Below are 23,362 nucleotides of genomic sequence, written 5' to 3'. Positions count from 1 at the left end.
AAGGCCTCGTTTCTCAAATATATAGAGAACTGAGTCAAATTTATAAAAACTCATGTCATTCCCCAATTTATAAAATGGTCAAAGAATATGAACAGGCCATTTTCAGAAAAAGAAATCAAAGCTATTTATAGTCATATGAAAAAAAATGCTCTAAATCACTGTTGATTAGAGAAATAGAAATTAAAACAACTCTTAGGTACCACCTCACACCAAACTACAGTGGCTAATATGATGAAAAAGGAAAATGTTGGTTGTTGCAGGGGATATAGGAAAACTGGGACACTAATGCAATTGGTGGTAGTATGAACTGATCCAACTATTCCACAGAGCAATGTGGAACTATGCCCAAAGGGCTATAAAACTGCACATACCCTTTGATCCAGCAATATTGCTGCTAGGTCTATATCCCAAAGAAACCCAAAAAAAGGGAAAAAAATATTTATAAGCAGCTTTTTTTGTGGTGGCTAAGAACTGGAAATCAAAGGGATGCCCATTAATTGGGGAATGGCTAACTAAACAAGACATGGTATATGATTGTAATGGAATATTACTGTGCTATAAGAAACGACAAGCATGATGATTTCATAAAAACCTGGAAAGACTTACATGAACTGATATATAATGAAGTGAACATTCTCAGTAATACAATGATCCAAGACAATCCCAAAGTGATGAAGCATACTATTGACCTCCAGAGGGGAAAAAACTATGCTGATTGAACACCGACTAAGTGTGCTATTTTTCACTTCCTTTCTTCCATTTTTTACCTTTTATTCAGGTCTTTTTGTACAAAATGACTAATATGGAAATGTTTTACATAGTTGCTTATGTATAACCCATACCTGATGGCTTACCCTCTCAGGAGGGAGGAGGGGAAGAATAAGAGGAAGAAGGGAGAGAATTTGGAATTCAAAACTTAAAAATGTTTTTTAAAATGGAAAAAAAATATTTAGAAAAGGTAATGGTCTGACATGTATAGTTTGAGTAAGAAGATGGGAAAAACTGTATAAATGTACAATTAGAACAAGTTAGCACTTTTTAGGAGCATAAAGGTAGCATGGAATGCAATGGCATAAAAGTGGAGGAAGTTAATTAGCTCAATAATCACTAGGATAAAGGAGATTAACAAAATATAGGATGAAAGAGAAGTAAGTCTGAGCTGGAAGTGATCACTAAATATAACTTTAAAAAGGAAAATATAAAACCGCAATTTCAACTTATTCACTGTAATGATAATGTAAGACAGCATTTACCAGACACATACCAACCTTCTCTATTTTGACAGGGGAAAGAATATTACTTTAAAAAAAAAAAACAAATTTAATGCGTTTTGTTTTTTACCCCACAGTTACTTCCCATCTGGTCCTAAATTAAAAAAAAAAAGTTTTCAGGAGTTCCTTTGACTTGTAGATTTCTTTTTCTGCAACTGGACTAGTTAAGATCTATTTCATATTTTATAAATTTGGAAATTTCATATTTTTATCTATCTACAAATTCCATTTAATGTATCAGTTTTATGGGCATATGCTTGGGCTAATTTCTAATAATTTTCTTTATTTCTCTTTCATCTATTGTGAATTATTTTTCATTTTCAATTTTGACAATTTAGTTTTCCTCTCTTAAATTAACTAATTAGGTGTCTATTTTACTCTTTAAAATCAAATCTGAAGAAAAACACAACTCCTCCCCTTCCAAGTCTAACCTTTACCAAGTTGATATTTGTTGGTTTTTATTTGTAATTAAGCTTCTATATTTAAATTTTCTATTTTTTGTTTTTAGTTGGAGTCTTTTTATTGTTTTTCTAGTTATCTTAATTTTAAAATCCAATATATTGATCAGTTTTTCCCCTTGCTATTGCTAATGAAAATGTAAAGAAGCGTTAAGTTTTTTTCCTGACTGAAGGGTTACCGTATGATGAATTTCTGCTGTCATTTTCTTTGACGTAATTATAATATATCCATTACATATAATATATAAATATAAATATATATAAATATATATATAAAATATAAATATATCCATTACATATATCTATTCTATGATTTATTATGACTCACTGTAGTGCCAATGCAGTATTTACAGCATCAACCGTGACTATAAATATTGCCACATGGTGCTCAATCACAAAATATAGGAGACTCTCCATATAGAAGACAGAAGCAAAACATTTATTCATACACCAGAAAACCAAATCCCAATACCAGGAAACCAAACCCATCATAGCAACATAGAAGTTAATGTACCACAATGTAGCAGAGATCCACACCATCCTTTAGCCTTTCCACAAATCAACACAAGTCTACCTGTCCTAGCAGGTGGCAAAAAAACAACTTCTACTCATGACTCTATTTATCTCCTTGTCTGAGCATCCTCTCTCTCCCATTGTCTCTCTAGCTCTGACTACCAATTTCCTGTGGGCTCTGCTCCACCCTCCACCGAACTCCTCCCACCACAGGTTCCATGTAATTATATTCAGTCTATTAAGGGGCAGAGTTTACTTTCAAAGTAGGGAAGATCTTCAAATCCCCATTACCATTAGACCCACATATTCTTTGTTATTATACAGACTGTCATTTAAGTTTGAACCATTTCTTCAAATATCTATTATTTTATTTTGGTATGGTCAGTGAAAGAGGCTTATATTTTATCTTCTCTACATCTATTGATATTTTATTTCCTTGACAATTTTGTAACAGTATCACACAAAGCTAATACATATAGATAAGCCTTTCTATTACCACATTGTAATCACCAGAAATTTAGAATATCTAGATTTTTAAAAATTCTATTCAGGTTCTTACCCTCTCTCTTGCTTTTTTTTTTTTTACCTGTTTGTTTTTTGTTTTGTTTTGTTTTGTTAGATCTATTTAGGTCTGAAAGGAACTTGCTAAGATTTTCAACTATTACAGTTTTGCAATCTATTTCTCCTCAAGATTTGATTAACATTGCCTTTAAGTATTTAGTACTATGCCATTCAATGCACATAATTACTACACAGGAATCAATCAACCAACAGGCTTTGATTATACAACTACTTCATGCCAGGCATTTAAATTACTGTCCTAGGAGGACTTTGGTACATAATAAAAATCTGCATAGAATTTTTCACTTTATTTTCTCTCTCTCTTTTTTTTAATTATAGTCCTGGGGTGGTGAAAATAATGGTGAAATATATAGCAAGGATGGGGAAAGGGCAGTTGGTTAAAGTAGAACACTGGTTTATATACACCATGATTAAGACATACACAATGGCCAAGAAATGGACATACATATAGTTGGCTGGCCTGGTGGATTTTTGGACATATGCACTCCTACATGGCTGGATCACTTTAACAATTATGTCATGGGCTCAAAAATAAAAAAAAAAAGGAAAGAAATGATTAATATTGACCAGGGTGACAAATTCTGACTCACAGGTTTGAGCAATTACCAGTGTGGTCCAACCAGATTAAAATGTAATTGGGAAATGTTTAATAAGATAAATGAAAATACAATGTAATGTCAATTCATGGTTTTCTAAGTCAATATTTACCCACAGAGATCTGTTTCTATTTGAGTTTGACACTAGAGATCACAATAGCTAGCAAAAACTAAGAATAAAGGAGGGTGGAAGACTGAGTAGATCAATATCAATCTCAGGTCAATACCAATGTGATGATATTTTTTGTGTCCTACCCTAGGGATTTCATTTCCTTAAATTAGTTAAATTAATGAATATTTTAAATTATTTAATTTCAAAAATAAAAAATTTTGAGACAGTGGATTTAAACGAGTAACTACTATTACAATATGTTTTTATAAAGTACTATGTATCCCTGGAAGCAGAATTAGCAAACATTAGTTTGACTTTTTTAAGATTTGAGTTAGATATCCTTCTAGACTGCTCCCCACACCCCATAAACTAATGTTTCAATGACAAAAGTTTTATAATTATAAAGAGGTAACTTTCATTAACTTAACTTAGTTACTTTGTATACCATTTTCTTAATTTGCAAAGTAATTATTCCCAGGGTTAAGTTTTCTGTACACTAGCAAGTCTGGCCAAATTAGTTTAATTCAACACACATTTATTAAATACCTACTGTATGAAAAGCACTGTACTGAGAATAATTTATCCTAAAAGATGATAGTTTAATTTTTTAAATCATCTTTTTATTAAAAATGATACATTTTACTATGAAACATTTTGGATGATTCATTTTATTAAAATGAAGAGGGTAACAAATCAAAAGTTCATGTTCTTCAAGAAAACACAAACTAAATTAATTCTGACATCCAAATTTAGAAAAAAAAACTTATTAAAAGTGATCCATTATCATAAAGAAGCATATCTCATTCATACAGCCTTTTTCTATCTGCATTAGCTTGTGCAAGTTATTTCAGTTAACCTGAATCTTATTTTCCTCATCTGTAAAATGAGGAGGTTGTACTAGTATCAGAAATTTAGAGCAACAAGGAACCACAGATATCATCTAGTCCAACCCCAACATTTTTATAGCTGTAGAAACTGATGCCCTCCAAATTCCCTTTCAGACCTAGGATCTTATTCAGGAAAACGCATATATAACATATATATCAAGAAATAATCAATGAAGTTAATATTTAATTGTGTCTGTAGCATAGGATAAAAGATTTAGAGCTGGAAGGAACATTGGAGATCAAGTCCAACACTTATTCAGCAGATGTGGAAATGCATCAAGGGAATGAGGAACTGGAAGGGAATAAAGGTTTACAGAGCATCTACTATGCTAAGAGCTTTACAAATGTATCAACTGATCCTTTACAAAAGCTCTGTGAATGAGAGGTTACTGACTTACCCAGAGCTAGCAAGTATCTCAGGCAGGATCTGAACTTAGGTCTTCCTGACTCCAAATCCAGCATTTCATACACTATGCTTAACTAGCTGCCTAAGAGGAAAGAAACTAAAACACAGACATCAAGTGACTTGCCCAGAGTCACACAGCTATTAAGTATAAGAGGTGGTTTTGAAATCAAGTTCTTCTGACTATAAATATATTGTCCCACTATAAATACAGTGCCTTTCCCTATTTATAATATTCTATTCTTGCCCTTAAAAAGAAGATACCTCACACTTTAAACTTATCCCTGCCTTGATGATGGTTAGCTCGCTTTAAGAGTCTTCCATGACAATAAAAACATTACTTGCTTTCTCAGCAAATAGCACTCTCCTTAACAAGAGGCTCAGAGTTCCACTGCTTAGTAAAGCTCAGTTAGTTAACAATTCACTTTAGTATACTCTAAGTTTTCCTTTTGACTATTTAAGAAAGGCAATGGAGTCTGCTTAATGAGATGCAATGGTCTCCAAAGGGGAGGGAGGGCATAGTAGGACTCCAAGACATACATAATAAACCAACCTGGGCAGAAGAGAGATGAGTCACACTACATCTTTTCCAAGTTAGCCAAACATGAGATTTGTCCCCAATACAACAACAATTTTAGTCTAATACTTTCCCACTCAACTGCCTTCCCCAGCAGTTGAAGCTCTCAACTTTTCCCCTCCTGAGACAGGCATCACCTATATAGGGCAACAGTTGCATAGGAGACACTGGGAAAAAGACAACTTCCCCTTTGTCGTCCACATTTGCCAGGAAAAAAAATTACTGATAGGAGTAATTGGTCAAAAAAGCTTGGAGACCATTACTGTAGACAAGTAACCTACTTCTAACAGTAATAGCCAAAGGTATTTTATGAGAACATGGTAGTTTTCCATATTATCAACTTCAGAAGGTTATCCTGAATATTCCTCATCTCTTTTTAACCTATTACAGGTGTGTCACTTGTGAATTTATCTAACCTAGCAGGATTTAGCCACGTGGCTATAGGAAAGTTCAGTGGAAACATTTTGAAAGCTTCCAAAGGCTGGCTACCTGTGTTGCTCAAATAATAAGCAAGTGATTTTAAAAGGCAAGGTGCCCTTAACTTTGAAGTCAGATGAACTGGTTTAACAAGAAAGGTGTTGAACTCTAGATGCTGCTTTCAAAAAAAGAACAAGTCTATTCAGTAGTACCTTAGCCTCAAAGAGATAACTTTTTTCAAGAGTCCTCAACAAGACACCAAAACCCGTAAGTTGGATGAAATGCCCACACTTAAATTTTCAGTTTTGGGAGTTTGAGGTTTTTTTTTTTTTTTATTTACATAGTTCTCTAAGATTCTGATGAAGAACACTTTCGGGCCATTAATATGAAGTTCTTTTAGGGCAGCATTACAGATACAGGAGATACAAGAATCTATACTCAGTTGGAAGCTTAGGGAAATCCACTGTCTTAACACACTCCTCAAAAACACATGAAAGCCTCAGAAACTCTCATGTAACATTTGTGGTAACACCTGAATCCAACAAAAATCACTGACAGCAGCCTAGGACTTTGATGGTACATGTTTTGTAAGCTACTGCACTTCTCATTCTGAAGCTCTTATATTTATAATAAAACCTATAAGCCTCATAAATCCACAGTAAGAATTACACATTTGTCATTTTTTTAGTGCCTGGAGAAAACTACTTTTTAGAAGCATGCAACCTTGTATAACACCAAGGACGTCCCTTAAAAGTCTGAAAGAGAGAGTTGTAAAGAAAATAAAAGGAAGTACTATTTCATATAGCTGCTAATAAACATAAAAACTGATAACCAACAATGATGTAGGCGCTAAATATAAATTAATCTGAGGAGGGTTTTAGGTAAATGTTTGAATATTATATTCATAATAGATTACTAAGTGAAACTAGGCATCACTGGGGCTTATCCCTAATGCTCTGTGGTTGAAGTCACTGAAAACAGATACCCCATTTTCCCAAGGCATCTAAGAATCCCTAGTTTATTTCAGTGAGTGCCTCAAGCATTATCTTACACATGAGGCCTTCTCTGGTCTCCACAGCTGCTAATACTTTCCCTCTCCCCAATTAGCTTTTATTTATTTAGCTTATAATTCTACAGGTTCATGTTGTTTTCCTCTTCCTTCAGAACAGGGATGATGCAGTTTTTATTTTTATATCTCCACTGCATACTAAAATACTTACTAGCTGTATGACCCTGTGCAAGTCACTTAACCCTGCTTGTCTCAATTTCTTCATTTGTAAAATAAGCTGGAGAAGGAAATGGAAAACCACTCCAGTATCTCAAGAAAACCCTAAATGGGGTCTCTTAAGTATTGGACGTGACTGAAATGACAACAAAAAAAACTACAACATTCCCAGAGGAAGGAAACTAGGATAGTGAGGGTACTTGAAATCATATCATATGAAGATGAACTAAAGGAGCTAGGGGTGCTTAGCTTTAAGTTTTAAGGGGGACGCTATAGCTCTCAAATCCAACTTGTTTTGTTTGTTTCAAGACCAGCAAGCACCAGGACAAATGACATAGGTGAGATCTGTTGAGAAAATTCCTTCTACCAATGCAAGTTGGTACCTTCTCTGCAACTCAGTCTTAAAAGAGCAGCTGCCTAGACCCTGTGAGAAGTTAGGTGACTTGCCTAGAATCACAAAGTTGGTATCTTATCAAAGATAATACTTGAAGCCAGGTCATCCAAGTATTCACTATGCCCCAGATTTCTCTAGCCCATTCAGAGTTTCTAAACAGACATACACACACACACACTGCTCCAAGAATTTATAAACCAGTAGATAATGCTAAATGATCTGAACAGAAAACAAAACACATCCCTATAAATACCATATGTGAAATGCTAAAGCAATATAAGACTTTGAAAGATGGTGGCATCTAAAATATAAAAAAATATAAAGTTGGGGGAAGTTAAGTGGCACAGTAAATAGAGCACTGGCCCAAGTCAAGAGGACCTGAGTTCAAATCACTCCTTAGACACTCCTCACTTAACTGTGTGACCTTGGGCAAGTCACTTAACCCCAAATGCCTTGTCTTCCCCCCTCAAAAAAAAATAAAGTGTTAACTACATTAATCATAGCCATTAAGTAGTCTTTATTTTTGGTAAGTGCCTCAAAATATTTATTGCACAAAAGTAATTGTTGTATAAGCTGAGGAAGAGTATCTTTTGATACTTTTTGATACGTGACTAACATAAACAATAGATAGCAAGACTGATAAGAAGAATGTTTTTTCTCTGAATTTCAGAATCTAGCAGCTTTCAACATAAACCTGAAATGGCCCAACAAAAATGTTATAAATCTTGATAATTCTGAACAAAGACATGTTTGGTGATTGTACATATATAACCTATATCAGATTGCTTGCTCTCTTGGGGAGGGGGAAAGGAGAAAAATTTGGATTTCAAAACTTTACAAACATGAATGCTGAAAACCATATTTACATGTAATTGGGGAAAAATACTATTAAGGAAAAAACAACAAAGAAATGCTTGGTTGGTAGGCATTTATGGTATTTCACCTGGTTCATTAGGATACACTAATAGCTCATAAGGGCTAAATAAGAGATTTAACTTCCTTTAATCTATTTTATGGGCAGCTAGGTGACAGTGGATAGAATGCTTGGCATGATGAAGTCAGGAAGACTCATCTTCTTGATTTCAACTGGCCTCAGACACTTTACTGACTGATTATGTCACTTAACCCTGTTTGCCTCAGTTCTTCAATTGATGAAGAATCAAACATGACTGAAACGACTAATCAACAAGGACAATCTATTTTACATAGCTATACTTGACAAGAAAACAAGGACTTTGGGTGCAGGTATTAACAGATATAGCAAATCTCTGGGGGCTACTGCAGGCCTCCATATATCTAGAAAGAGTGATTTAGAGACTACTGTGCACTTACAACTTGAAGACATGGGGCACATGCACCTATCAAGATAAAGGGGAGAAAAAATATATAAGTGAACAAATTAAATGTTTAAGGACACACTAAAGTGTCATAAGACTGAGAAGTATGGGTGGAGCAAAACTTTTAGGATTTAATAAAATCCTAATGTTTATTTTTTCGTAGCAAGAGAAATTTGAGTGATGCTTTAATGTTCCATACAAACTCCAAAACTGAAACTGAAACTACCAGAGTCGGTTATTACTGTTAAACTATTGAATGACATCTCAGACAAACACATGTAGTCAGTCAATAAGCACTTACTAAATGCCTGCTATGAGCAAGGCACTGTGCTAAGCACTGCAGGTACAAAGAAAACCAAAGGACAGAGTCTGCCTTGCAGGAGCTCACGATCTCATGGCGGCAACAACAGACAGATGAAGTCAGAACTATTTAGATGTCTTAAGATAACTTAAGATACATTAAGGTGGAAGAGACTTGGAAAAGTTGGGGGAGGGGGACATGAAGGGCTTTGAAGGCCAAACAGAGGATGCTGTATTTAATCCTGGAGGTGACAGAGAGTCACTGGAGTATGAGCAGGGTGGGAAAACGGTCGGATTTGTGCTTTAGAAAATCACCTTAGTGACTGAATGCAGAAAGGCCTGGAATGGGGACAGACTAGTGGTAGACAAACCAGCAGGCTGGCTGCAATAGGCCAAGTGTGAGGAAATGAGGGCCAGAACCAGGGTAGTGCAACTATCAGAAAAGAAGGGGGCACATGCAAGAGATGTCGTCAAGTTGGAATTGACAAGCGTTGGCAATAGACTGGATGTGGGATATGTGACTTCCAGACCCTTCCCCAAATCGCAAAACCAGTTACCGAGAAAGGATGGAGTGAGAGATTGGAGCTCATTTAACTGGGTGGGATAGTTATAAAATCTGAAAAATTATTCTAAGGATGTGATTTTTATGTCTTACTCTGACCCAAGCTGGTCCTTAAGCCTGATTCTTATTCTTTTCACTTTGGTATCAATAAGCAAAGTTAACACGCATTTATTAAGTGCCCACTATGCAGCAGGCACTGTGCTGAGTGCTAGGAATACATATCCAAGCAAAAAAGACAGTCCCTGTCTTGAGGGAGCTAGCATTCTAATTGGGAAAGGCAACACATAACAGGGAGCTAAAGTGGGAGATGGGGAGTGGGGGTGTGGTGGCAAAATCCAGAGTCAAAAGGCGAGCTGGGAGGGAAGGGAAAGATAGCTAGCCTGGGCATTTCCTCAAAATGGAGGTTCCAGTGGGAAATCACCAAAGGAAAGATGGAGCTTTAGGGACAAAAGCTCTACCAGGGTGAGAAGGCAGGTGAGACATGGTAGAAAAGTTTAAGACAGTCAGAAGCAGAGTGGAGAGAGGAGTGAAGAAAGTTTGTCTTTCCACTTGGAACTCAGGCTTGGTCCACTTGAGCCTTAAGACTTTGCTGTGTTATGAAGTGGAAAGACCTAGGTTAGAATCATGTCTCTGACACTTACTGGCAAATTACATAACCTTTCTAAACCTCAGTTTCTTCATCTTTAAAATACCATCTCTAGTGCTTACTTCATCAGGCTGTTGTAAGTATCATATGAGATAACTTAAATTGCATTATAAACGTCTGTTCTCATGATTCTTCCAGTTGCCTAGAGCCTCCTACTTCCATGCCTCACCTAAGTTCTAAAGTTCTTCATCAGAACCTATTCTGTGTCACGTTCTCTCACAACTAGCTTTTACACTGAAAGAAAGTGGATCAGCTAATTCCTACAGGTGTTAAAAGATGGACAACTGGATTAATGTTCCTCATCTCCTGGCCTTTACACTTTACAAAGGAGTTTCTGAAGATAAAAACCTTAAAATAAAACAATGGCTCTCGTGGTGAATTTCAGGCACTGTGGCAAGCCAAATACAGGGTGTCCCAGAAATTTTAAGTTTAAAACTGTACCAAGACCACACTAGGACACCCTGCATCTGGCTTTTGGTCATTATTTAAATCACACTGAGCAGGCAACCATTTTAAGTAGGATCACCATAAGAAAATATAGATCTAGAAGACACTTGGGAACCCCTCAACACACTCCTGTTACTTAGAAACAGGTTACAAGGAAAGCCAGGACTTCTCTTCTATGGAGCACAGGGAACCCTAATAAGTTTCTAACAACCTCTCTGGGATGACATTTTCATTTCAGAGAAAAAAAAATCTTTTGCACAACATCTTAGTAATAGGCTTTGAAAGATGGTGCAACTTCACATTAAAAAGCTACCAGCTCCCATAAGCCTCTCAGATATTTACAAGACTATGAAAGGCTTGGCTAATTATGGTCACTAACAGGTTTAATCAACATACTAACTAAAGAGGAATTTGCCAAACTGTGCTCCCAAAGTGTGAAGAGAATTTCCATGTTAAAATTCCAATACTAATGAGCCATCTAAGGGGCTGACTTGGCTTTTAATCAATCCAACAAGCAATTAGTAAGTATCTATAATAGGCACTAGGCTAGGACACCCCTCAGGGAATACAAAGACAAAATCAAAATAGTCCTACTCTCATGGAACTTACAGTTTATCAGGGAGTAAATTATATACATTTTTAAATAAAAACAGGACACACATGCAAAATGAATACCTGGTAATCTTGGAGGAGCCACAAGGTGGTGAGGGAGGGGAACCAGGCAGTGTCTCATGTTTCTCATGTTGGCCATGGCATTTAAACTGAGTTTTGAAGCAAACTAAGGATTCTAAGAGGTAGGAGTGAAAAAGGTAGTATTTTCTAGATATAGAAAAAACTTGTAAGAAGGCATGAAGGATGGGTAAGTAAGAAACAGCAAGAAGGCCAGCTGGACAACAGAGTGTGTGAAGGCAAATAATGTTTATGTCCAGAAAGATAGGCTGGAACCAGTTTTAAAGGATTTTAAATGTAAAGAGACAAGTTTACAATGGAAGTTAGAGGTAATAAGGAGAATATGATAAATTGTAAACATTTATCAAAAAATCAAAAGGATAAAGTAGTGGTTTCTCCCAAAAGATTTCTTAAGAAATTATTTTTAATGTTATTATGAGCTTCCTTTCCAGTCCCAAGGACCATTCAAAATAGGAAGCTCTAGCTTTTTTTTTCTTTTTGCAGGGGGGAAGGCAGGGCAATTGGGGTTAAGTGACTTGCACAAGGTTATTATAGCTATAAAAAAGTTTTAATAATATGTTTTATTTTTACAATACATACACTTAAAGATTATTCATACTTCATTAGAAGTCTCTTGTAACAAAATACAAGTGGTATTACAGGGACAGTCATCTGAAAGTACATGCAACATTTCACATCCATAGCAGTGCCCACTCTTTAAAAAAAATTAATAAAAATCTATTTTCCTTTCTCTCCCACCCCCACTCCACTGAAAAAAGAAAATGAAACAAAATTCTTATAATAAATACACACAGTCAAACAAAACATTTCCTCAGTAGCAGTATACTGAAATATGTAGGTCTCATCATGTTTCCTAAATCCATAACCTCTCTGTATATTTAGTATATTTTATCATCAGTATACGTAGGGGCAGTATATTTTATATAGTGTGTTTTATCATAAGCATATTTATAGTATGGTATAATTTATCATCATTCCTCTAAAATCAGTTATTGTACTGATCATAGTTCTTACATTTTCAAATACTATTTGTCTTTACAATGTTATTACTGTACAGATTGTTCTCTTGGTTCTGCTAATTTCATTCTCAAACATTTTTTAAAAGTCTTAAAATTGTTCATTTTTATAAAACTGATGCTGTAAGTTTTTCTTTCAGTTCTGCTTACCTCGTTCTGTATCAGTTCATGTAAATCTTTCCATATCTTTTTCTTCATTTCTTTCAACACAATAGTATTCATCACATCCATTTTACAGGTTCAGAAGGTTAAATAACTCGCCCATGATTATGACTAGTGTCAGTAGAGTTTAAGGTAAGGTCTCTCTCAACTGACTATTATCCTTCCAACTACACCGCCCTGCCTCTCACCAAATGGCATTTCCAAATAGTAGAGACAATAGCAATCACAAACACTAACCCCGTTTCCTTAGCGAGAGGAATACAGATTCCTGACAATCAAATTTTTTTGCCATCCCTATTAAGCAAACACATTTCAAATGATACCTCACTGAAATTACCAAAAAAAAAAACAACACAACTGGAACCAGTCAAGGTGGGAGCGTGAAACCCCGTAAAACATACAACAACCACTATTTCAGTCATGATGCAAGTTGTCAGCAATGTGAAATCTTGTTCAAGTTCTAGAGTGAAGGAATTTTCTAATCACAAAAGATTTTATTTCATGGAAGCTACTATATTTGCATATACAAGAAATCACAGAATCTCAACATGTGAAGGGGCCACAGAAGTCATTTATTTAGCCCAACTCTAAAGGATCAGAAATATGTCTATAATATTAATGAACAGTCACATCCAGTCTTTACTTGAAGAACTCGAGCCAACTACTTCCTAAGTCACTGTCATACAGCTCTGGTAACTAGAAGTTGTCCCTTCTTTGAATTAAATCTGCCTCACTTCACCTTCTATCCACCTCACTTAGTTTTGCCCTCTTAGGCTAAACGGAACTCAGACCTTTCAGTATTTAAAGATGGCTATTATTTTCCCAATAAGTTTTCTCTTTCATTTTTAGTTCCTTCAACCAATCTTTATATGATATGGCCTCAACATCTTTGGTACCCTTCTCTAGACATATCCCAGCTTAACAATGTCCTTTATAAAATGAAGCAACCCGAAGAGAATACTCCAGCCATGGGCTGACCAAGGCTGAGCACAGTGGATCTACCATTGCCCTCCTTTTGAATACTATGCCCTCCTAATAGATTTTGAAATCACACCCCTTTTTGGGGTGCCATGTTAAATTATGACTCATACTGAGCATTCATTCACTTAAAAATCCCAGTTTTTTTTTTACATCAACATTCTCTCAAGCTGTTATCCCATACAAACTCTTAGAAAATGCCACCACCTACAGGGTAGCTAGGTGGTACAGTAGACAGAGCAAAGGCCTGGAGTCAGGAAGATCTGAGTTCAAATCTGGTCTCAGACATTTGACATGTATTAGCTGTGTGACCCTGGGCAAGTCACTTAACTCCAACAGCCTCAACAAAAAAAGTAAAGAAAGAAAAGGCCATCTACATGCATAGCCTCCATTTTCTCAACTCCCACTCACATTACAATCCCTTTAGAATTCAGCTTTGGCCCTAGTCACTGGATTAAAACTGCTCTCTCCAAGGTTCCTGAAGGATCTATTAAATGCCTAATTGGTTAGCATTTCCTTAGTCCTCCTCATTCCTGACCTCAATGAAGCCTTTGACACTGATAACCACCCACTCCTGGATAGTTTCTCCTCCCTAGGCTTCTTCAACAGTGTTTTATCCAAGATCTCCTACATCTTACCATTCCTTCTATATTCTTTTCCTAATTATCATAAGGCTCTGTCCTGGATCCTCTTCTCTATTTTTGTCCTCTCTCTATGGTCTCACTAGCTCTCATGAATTCAATTATCATCTCTAATTAGTTCCTTCCAAACCCATAGAGAAATCTTCATCTTCCTTGCACTGAAATCACACATCACCAAAAGCCTGCTGGACTTCTCCACCTAGAAAGTGACTGACCCAGAATTATCTTTCCCTATAAACCATACTTTGTATCAAAGTTCCCTATTTTTGTGAAAAATCATCATGAGTCTTCCTCACCACCTTAGTATCTAATCAGTTTACAAGTTTTGTTGATTCTAGCTAAATATCTATTCAACTGAGCCCCTATTATCAATTCATAGGGTCACCCATCCTTCTCGTTCATAGCCTCATCAGTTCTTGTCTAGACTACTTCAACAGCCCCTGCATTCATCTTCCACACAACTACCAAAATAAATCTTCCTAAAACATAGTCCTGATCATGTTACTTCTTGCTCAAGAATTTGCAATGGTCCCGTTACGCTTAGGATAGAATACAATCTCCTGATTTGAGACTTTAAAGTAAAGACCCTCACAATCTCACTTGAGGTACCTTTCTCTACTTATTTCATGTTGCTCCCCTCCACATGCTCTACATTCCAGTAAAACATAGCTACTGTTCTTCCAATTCAGAATTCCATTTCCTGTCACCATCTCTGAACAGGTTGTTGCTTCCATAAGCCTGGAATGGGCACCCTATTCAGTCATGCTTTGGAGAATCCTTCACTTCCTTTAAGACAGCTGAACTACTACCAATTACAGGAAGCTTTTCGGTTATTCTCATTAGTGCTTTCTCCTCTTCAAATCATATTGTACTTACTCATCTGTACAAATGTTTATCCTGTAGGTAAAATATAAACTCCTTGAAAGCAAGGATTGTTTTTCATTTTGTCTTTCCATTTCCAACACCTAACACAATGACACCCAGAGTAGGAACCCAGCATCACAGATTTAGAGGGGAAGGGAGGCTAAAAGTCCGCTAATCTTGTTCCCTCATGTCATAAGACAAGAGCAAAAAGATTCACGGAAGTCAGAAGAGTAGGTACATAGAGCTGGAATTCAAAACTAGGTTATCCTATGTTTTTTCTACTACATGCTGCTTTTGACTCTTAACAACAATGTTTCCTTTATGTAGGCCTACTGCTTAAGCCTAGTAAGATGTTTGAATCTTGATTCTGTGATCATACCAGATATCCCCCTCTCAATTAAATTCAATAAATATAGACTCAGTGCCTTCTTTATGAAAGGAAATCATACTAAATGCTGAGGGAGATACAAAGTTGTGTCACAATATAGGTCTTTAAGAAGTTTACATTTTAATAGAGAAATTTATAACTGGTTATATTATCAAATTTTAAGTTCCATAAGCATGACATCCTTTTAAAAAACTGTTAAAAGTACTGAAGATAGGTCCCACCCTTTCCCCCATATACTGAGCAGGCAACCACTTCACTAGTGGCCCAACCTATTCACCAGCAACCTTGTAGTCTAGGGACTTTCCCAAGACCAAGCAAGTTCAATGAGTCTTCTCACTGCCTGATGGTAACTTAGGAGATGTCAAAGCCCCCATTAACATTTCATGAATATGATAATAAGGGACTCCAGAGAGTGAATGTATAGTTGTTCCAATATAGCCACCTGGAAGACCCAGAAAGTCACGTGCAAATCTTGTTTTGCTTGCATAGCACAAAAATCATATCATCATAGCCAATTTCCATAAGTCACTCCCCCTTCAGCTCTAATATAAGCAAGCCCCCCATTCCCTGTCCACCCAACCAACCAGGTGCCTCGTGACACTGCTTGGTTCCATTTGCTTTTGTGACTATAATAAAGCTTCACCCACTGAGAAACAGGCTGGGCTCTCTGGTAATTTTTACCTTTGAACTCTCTCTACCACCGCACAAGGATATGAGCTTTGTGCTATTTCACTGTTATCAGCTCTACTTTCACTGAACCACTATCATCACAGAGGATATCTAAATCACCTGTAGGGGGACCTGAAAAACTGACTTTGCAATAGCCACAACTTACAAAAACCCCACACACTGTATCAATTCTGAGCCTACTCCCATATCTAGAGGCCCTGCTTCTACTGCCATAAAAACCAACTGGTAGAAGAAAATAAATTAAAACAGCTTTCAGAGAACATGAAGGTTCAGAAATGGATAAAGAAAAAAAATCTATGAAAAGCAGAAATATCACTTATCTTCTCCATTAGAACATGAGCTTTTTTGAGGGTAGTTTGAAACTGTTGCATTTTTCTGACTCCCCAACACTTAGTACACGGAGGACACAACAAATATTTGTTGACTAACCAAGAAAGTTTGGAATTGCTAACCCTATCAGCAGATTGCCAGGAAACATTAATCTACCTACATGCCAGTCATTATATCTAAAAATGTCTCCCTTAACATTGCCTGCATTTTCTCAATACAAATTATTACGCTGCCTAAAATTCCAAGAATAAGAAATCTAAGACTAGGATAACAAGTCTCCCCTTCAAAAAATACAAATGCATCTAGTAGGTTCAATGTTAACAGACTGACTATATCACTCACCCATTAGAAAGAATGATTTTAATCAGATTCTATCCTTCCTAATACATGAGATTAGTTACCATGAGCTTCAATTTGGGCTAAGGGGATAATTGGTCATTTTGGAGCAGGAAACCCTTCATCAGGTATAACATTAGAGGTTTTAGAACAGGGTGAAAGGTACTTGATGCCTGGAAAGAGGGGCACTAGGAAGTGGTTGCTGAAAAAAAAAGGTTGAAATAGAAACCAGCTATTTAAAAATTTTACTTAAATCCCATGGCTTGGAAAGGGGAAATAAATTCATTCTTTTTCCTAATCTCTTTTGTCCCATATGGTCCCTGATCCTAAGACCAAGAACTCAAGTGAATTATTCTAGGGCCACAGTTTAATAAGCTATTGTGCCATCCTTGGCACCTAAATACCCTTTGTTGTACTGATTACATGGATAAACATGTTCTAAGTTCATGGAATCAAAGGGTTATAGACCGAGGGCTGGAAAGGGCTCTAGAGGTCCTCTAATTACAATTATTAGTTTTAGAGATGAGGAAACTAAGGTCCAGGAAGGTTAAGTGATTTACCTAATGTCACACAGGTAGGTAGTATAAGTATAGTCAAGATTCATACCCAAGTCCTCTGGCTCCAGATCTAACACCTTTTTCACTGTTACCATATTCAATAACATACTTAGAGATAATCATTATAATTTAACTTAATGGTAAATTGGTGGTTACCTGTGTATTTGGCCCATATTTTACCATCTTATCCAGAAAGATATAAAAAAAAAAAATCTGTCATATTCCTGGCTAAAAGCCAAGAAACACACTGCTTATAGCATTTCCCTGGTCTATCAAGCTTCTAATTCAACCAAAAAAAAAAAAGAAATAAAGAAATTTGGTTAAGTTAATATGATGCATAATCTAGGCATTCTCTTTTTAAATTAGTTTTATTAATATTCCTCAAAATATATAACCTAAATTTCCTCTGCATTCATCCTTTTCCCAACTTTCCTCGAGAGCTATCACTTGATGCTGACATTCTTATCCAAGTGAGCAAAACCCACTATCTAATGATGTTTAAAGATTATTTCCAGGAATCAACATCAAGCTTGCTCATCTATAGTTTTGGGGTTCCACATTTTTCCATGTATGTGAACTTAGACATTTGCACTCTCCCCCAACTCTTCTCCCTCTATGATTTCTCAAAGATTTAATATCGTGGCATCATACTTCCATCTCTTTTGGTATCTTACCATATCCCTTCATTATTTAGGTAGCAAAAGACAAATCTGGAGCTAGACAGGATTTCAGAGGCCATCTAGTACATCCACCTCGAGTGTAGGCCACAGACAGTAAGCGATTTTCCCAGTCATACAATTCATCTGTAATGGGGGGAGGATTTTAACCCGAGTTCTCTGACTTCAACTCCAATGAGTGTTCTTTTCACTGCCCTTCTTTGCAACCCTGGGAATCACTGTTAAACAGCATCCATATTAGGAAGATTTTACTTCGTATTTTATATATTTGGGCAAGCTCTAACCACATTAACATATCTGGGAGCGCCAAAACTACAGGTGGAATTTTTCCCCAGGGGCAGTAAGGATGTTGCTCATCAATAGTCTGAAGGTACAAATTCTTGTACTGAATTAACAGAGGATTCCTGCACTTTGCCTTTGGTTAACTAGCAATAAGCAGGTCAATTATGTAAAATAATGATGGTGATGATGATAGCTAGCACTTATAAAGTGTTTTAAGGTTTACAAAGACCTTTATTATTAAATTTTATCCATACAACTCCTCTGTGATCTGGGCACTATTATAATTTCCATTTTTTGTTGTTGTTGAGTAGTTTTTTTCAGTTGTGTTTGATTCTTCCTGACTCCCCCTGGGGTTTTCTTGGTAAAGATACTGGAGTGGTTTGCCATTTCCTTCTCCAGCTCATTTTCACAGATGAGACAACTCAGACAAACAGGGTTAAGTGACTTGGTCAGGGTCACACAGCTAGTTAATGTCTGATGTCATATTTTAGCAGATTTTTCTTCTCCAGATTATCTAATTTCACTCATTTAATAAACATTCACTGACAAATTTTGTTGACAGACCACATGATTTCAAGAATGTAGAAGAACTTAAGAGAGTCTACAGTTCAACCACCACCCTCACTTTATTCAAGACCTAAGGAGACCAAAGCAGTTAAGTGAATTGCTTAAAGTCACGGAATTAATTAGTGTTATAGGTGGAATTTAAACCCAAATCTCCTGGCTCCTAGTTCAGGGATCTTTTCACTGCTTTACCAGGGCTTCAACAAATACCTATCAAGCACTTACTCTGTTAAAGGTTTAGTTCTAGGCTAAGGGGTAAAATAAACCAGGTGGAAGTGAGAAAGTACTTGCTACCAAGGAGATTATAATCTACTATAGGTATAAGACAACACAAATAACTGGGTTTCAAAGAAAATTGGAAAGATCTGTATGAACTGATGAGCTGAACCAGAAGAATACAATAGCGATGTCATAAAGATAAAGAACTTTAAATTTTAATCAGTGCAATTATAAGCCATTACCCCAAAAGACCAAAGATAAAATATGGTATCTACCTACTGACAGAGAGGTGATGATGGACTCAATATGCTCTCTGAAGTCTCTCTCTTAACTTCAGGTACTGGAGGTATTTGGGCTGCTGGAAATTTTGCTAATTATTCTTCCTTTTTTGGTTATGACTATTCATTGGAAGGTCAAATACTGAAGCTGAAGTTTAAAGACTTTGATCATATAATGATGAGACAGGACTCACTGGAAAAGACGCTGGCTGTTGGAAGGCTAGAAGGCACAAGGAAAAGGGGATGGCAGAGGATTAAACAGTGTCATGGAAAAAACGAACATGACCTTGGAGGACAGAGGCCTGGCATGCTGTACTATGTTCCATGGGGGTCACAAAGAGTAGGACAGGAGTGAACAACTAAATAACAAATTTTTATCATGGCCATTGAAGGAATTTGCTTTACTTGACTATGAATATTTGTTACAAGGATTTGATTTTTCCTTTGTTGCTGTTCACTGGGGCTAGAGAAACTGGAAGGGGTAGAAAAGGAAATACTTAAAAGACAAAAAAACCCAGACCCTGACAGGCACTGTGAAGGTCAAAGAGTCATTATAGATCTGAAGAGCAAGAAATCACTTCTTGTTGGAGGGATCAGGGAAGGCCTTATAATGGAAGACATTTAGCCTAAAAAACTTAAGCATTTCAATAGGTATAGATATGGAGGCACTCTATTCCAAACACAATTAAGATTACTGTTGGCCAAAATGACAACAAATACAGGCATGCCAGAGGTTATTTCATGAAGTATGTCTTTATATTTCATGGTAATGTCACTTTTTTCTTATATTATCAACATCTTCATAGATTTTACCTTGTTATCCTCCTTATAGGAGCAAGGCAAATTTTTTAGAAGAATGAGAACCAGGGGCAGCTAGGTGGCACAGTGAATAGAGCACCAGCCCTGGAGTCAGGAGGACCCGAGTTCAAATATGACCTCAGACACTTAACACTTACTAGCCATGTGACCTTGGGCAAGTCACTTAACCCCAATTGCCCTCCAAAAAGCAAAAAATAAAAAAATAAAATAAATTTTAAAAAAGCAACAGAAAGCAAAAATGACTCTGAAGAGCCAATAGGTAGCACAGTGAATAAGAGTGCCAGGTCTGGAGGCAGGAATACTCATCTTCCCGAGTTCAAATCTGGCCTCAGAAACTTACTGGTTGTATGACACTAAGTGACTTAACCCTGTTTGCCTCAGTTTCTTCATCTGGAAAGTGAGTTAGAGAAGGAAACAGCAAATCAATCCAGTCTCTTTACCAAGAAAGCCCTAAATGGGGTCTTGAAGAAGAGTCAGACACAACTGAAAAACACGAAAGTTAAACATGGACTTTAATGTCCACAAATATCTCCCTCAAGATAGTGGTATTCAAAGGGGCCTATGTAGACAAACATACATATACATACACACACACCTCCCTAGCGCCTTGTACAAAAGAACAATTACAATCTTTTTAAGTTTTAAATATTATTATAATCTTTATCTTTATCAGAGATTATTTTATCAGCAGGTACTTACTAAGCAAGCTCCTGGCTTATTAATAACCAATAAATGTTATTTTAGTTATTGGTAATTTAGTTATTAGTTATTTTGGTTGCTTGGTTAGTTGTACTAAGCAAACATGTAGTTGAAAGAATATTGGATGGCATCGGAAGACCTAAGTTCTTAGCCTTGGTTCCACAATTAACTACATGACCTGGAGGCAAGTCATCTACAAAGAAGCAAATGAATCATCTGTGTGAACAATTATGGGGGAATGTGAAGGCAATCTTCATGTATGTGAAGGGCTGTCATGCTAAAAAGGGGTTAAAGAAGAAACAATAGACAGAAGTTGCAGAGATACAATTTCATAAGTTCAATGTAAGGAAAAAAATTCTTAACCATCAGAGCTGCCCAAAAATGGAAGTGGCTGCCTCAGGATGAAGATTTCCCTCTTCACTGGGATTCAAGAAAAGGCTAGTAGACCACTATTATAACAGAGGGGCATGTGGTTCTGATATTGGTTGTGTTGCTGTGATTCCCTGACCCAAAAAGTTCCTTCCAGTCCTTTTTTTTTTTTTATTTTGCTTTTTTTGGAGAGCAAATGGGGTTAAGTGACTTGCCCAAGGTCACAAGGCTAGTTTTGTGTTAAGTGTCTGAGGCCAGATTTGAACTCAGGTCCTCCTGACTCCAAGGCCGGTACTCTATTCACTGGGCCACCTAGCTGGCACCTCCCCCCCCCCATTCTAATATTTTTATGGTTTTATGCTCCTCTCCAAACCTACAAAGTATCATTTTTGGATGCAAGAACAGAAAATAGGAATAGCCAACTTCCACAGTTTATAGTTCCACTTTGGCCTTGGGTTTATTTTTATGGTTCAGCTAGTGATAATTTTTTCCAGTTTAGGGAGAGAAAACATAGTACTGATTATGTATTATTAATGTTCCAATTATTTATCACAGATGAAAGAGGATTTTCTAGTTTTAAGTGTATGTTCATAGGATGGCAGAAAGAATACTAAAAAAAAAAAAAAAGAAAGAATACTGAATTCAGTAGACCGTAGTTCCAGGGAAGGTTCTGAAACTTAGTGTCACTTAAGTAGTTGATGTGACCCTGTCAAGTCACATAGCATTTGAAACTTAATTTTATACAATAACAAGAGATTAGGTTTAAAAGAAACCTTATATATGCTGCTAGGCCCAAAATGGCAGGAGCTATAGATCTCGAGTCAGAAAGAAATGAAATCAAATCTTGCCTCAGACACTTATGTGGCTGTGTGACTCTGGGCAAATAACTTGTCTTCTGTTTGCCTCTGCTTCCTGATTCATGATGAAATGGGGAAAATAATGGCACCTATCTCCCAGGGTTGTTGTAAGGATCAAATGAAATAACATTTGTAAACATCACCTGGATCACAGTAAGTACTATCTAAATACTTTTCCCCTTCCTTCCCCCTTAGACAGCATGTGATCCAACTACCTCATTTTCCAATTCAAATCAATTCAACAAATGTTTACAATGTACACTGTAGAGAAATATGGTAGTCCAGTGGATACAGATCCCAGACTTGAAAGCAGGAAGACTTGGGGTCAAGTCTTGCCTCTGATAACATGCTGCCTGTGTGATTCTTGTGTAACACTCCAAGGCTAAGTTAGTAAGAAAATGTTGAACTGTATGTACTTGGGAGCTCCCAACATCAATGAAAACATAGGTCCAGTCCCTATCCTTTGGGCAAAGTTCCCAGGTCAGAGACAAAAATAACACAGTCCCTGTCCTCAGGATCCAAAGGTGAAGTGACTTGCCTAGCAGCATAAAGTCAGCGGGGAGCAAGATTTGAATCCTCCTTTCTATCAGAAAGCTGGTTGTTAAACATTTACCAGCACACTCCTGGGCACAACCTAAAATGTTGTGTAGCAGAACTGGAGAGAGGGGAATTTGTTCGAGTACTGACTCTGCTATCAATAAAGTCTCTTTCTGCCATAAATCCTATGATCGAGGCTGGCCCATAGTAACCTGCTTAATAAATGCTTGTTTAAGAGAAGGAGCCTATGAATCTTTTTCCCTGCATATAGTTACTTGCTTTAAAAAGACAAGGGAGACTCTTCAGGATATGTGGAAACAATTAAAGTTCTAGTGCAGTTTTAAGCTTTGATGGCTGTAAAAGCTTAAATGCACTGAGACTTTTAGGACACCTTATAGATTTAAAACTTACTAAAGACTACGCACTAAGACTTTTGGGACGCCTTCCAGCTGTAAAACTTACTAAAGACCACGCACTAAGACTTTTGGGACGCCTCCCGGCTGTAAAGGTGACTAAAGACCACGCACTAAGACTTTGGGGACGCCTTCCGGCTGTGAAGCTGACCAAAGACCACAAACTAAGACTTTTGGGACGCCTCCCGGCTGTGAAGCTGACCAAAGACCACGCACTAAGACTTTGGGGACGCCTCCCGGCTGTGAAGCTGACTAAAGACCACGCACTA

At 36.8% G+C, this 23,362-nt stretch overlaps 1 protein-coding gene across 1 annotated transcript in view; it reads right to left on the bottom strand.

Annotated features, from left to right (window-relative positions):
• PUDP (pseudouridine 5'-phosphatase) overlaps nt 1-23,362 on the bottom strand; it is a 186,107-nt gene that overhangs the window by 161,387 nt on the left and 1,358 nt on the right. The window lies entirely within an intron of this gene.

The sequence above is a fragment of the Petaurus breviceps genome, unplaced genomic scaffold (assembly GCF_028583685.1).
Source record: "Petaurus breviceps papuanus isolate PSGF00001 unplaced genomic scaffold, PetGlider_PUasm1.0 90849, whole genome shotgun sequence".
Classification (NCBI taxonomy): Eukaryota; Metazoa; Chordata; class Mammalia; order Diprotodontia; family Petauridae; genus Petaurus; species Petaurus breviceps.
The sequence above is the reverse complement of the archived record's forward strand: the minus strand, read 5'-3'. Positions and strand labels throughout refer to the sequence as shown.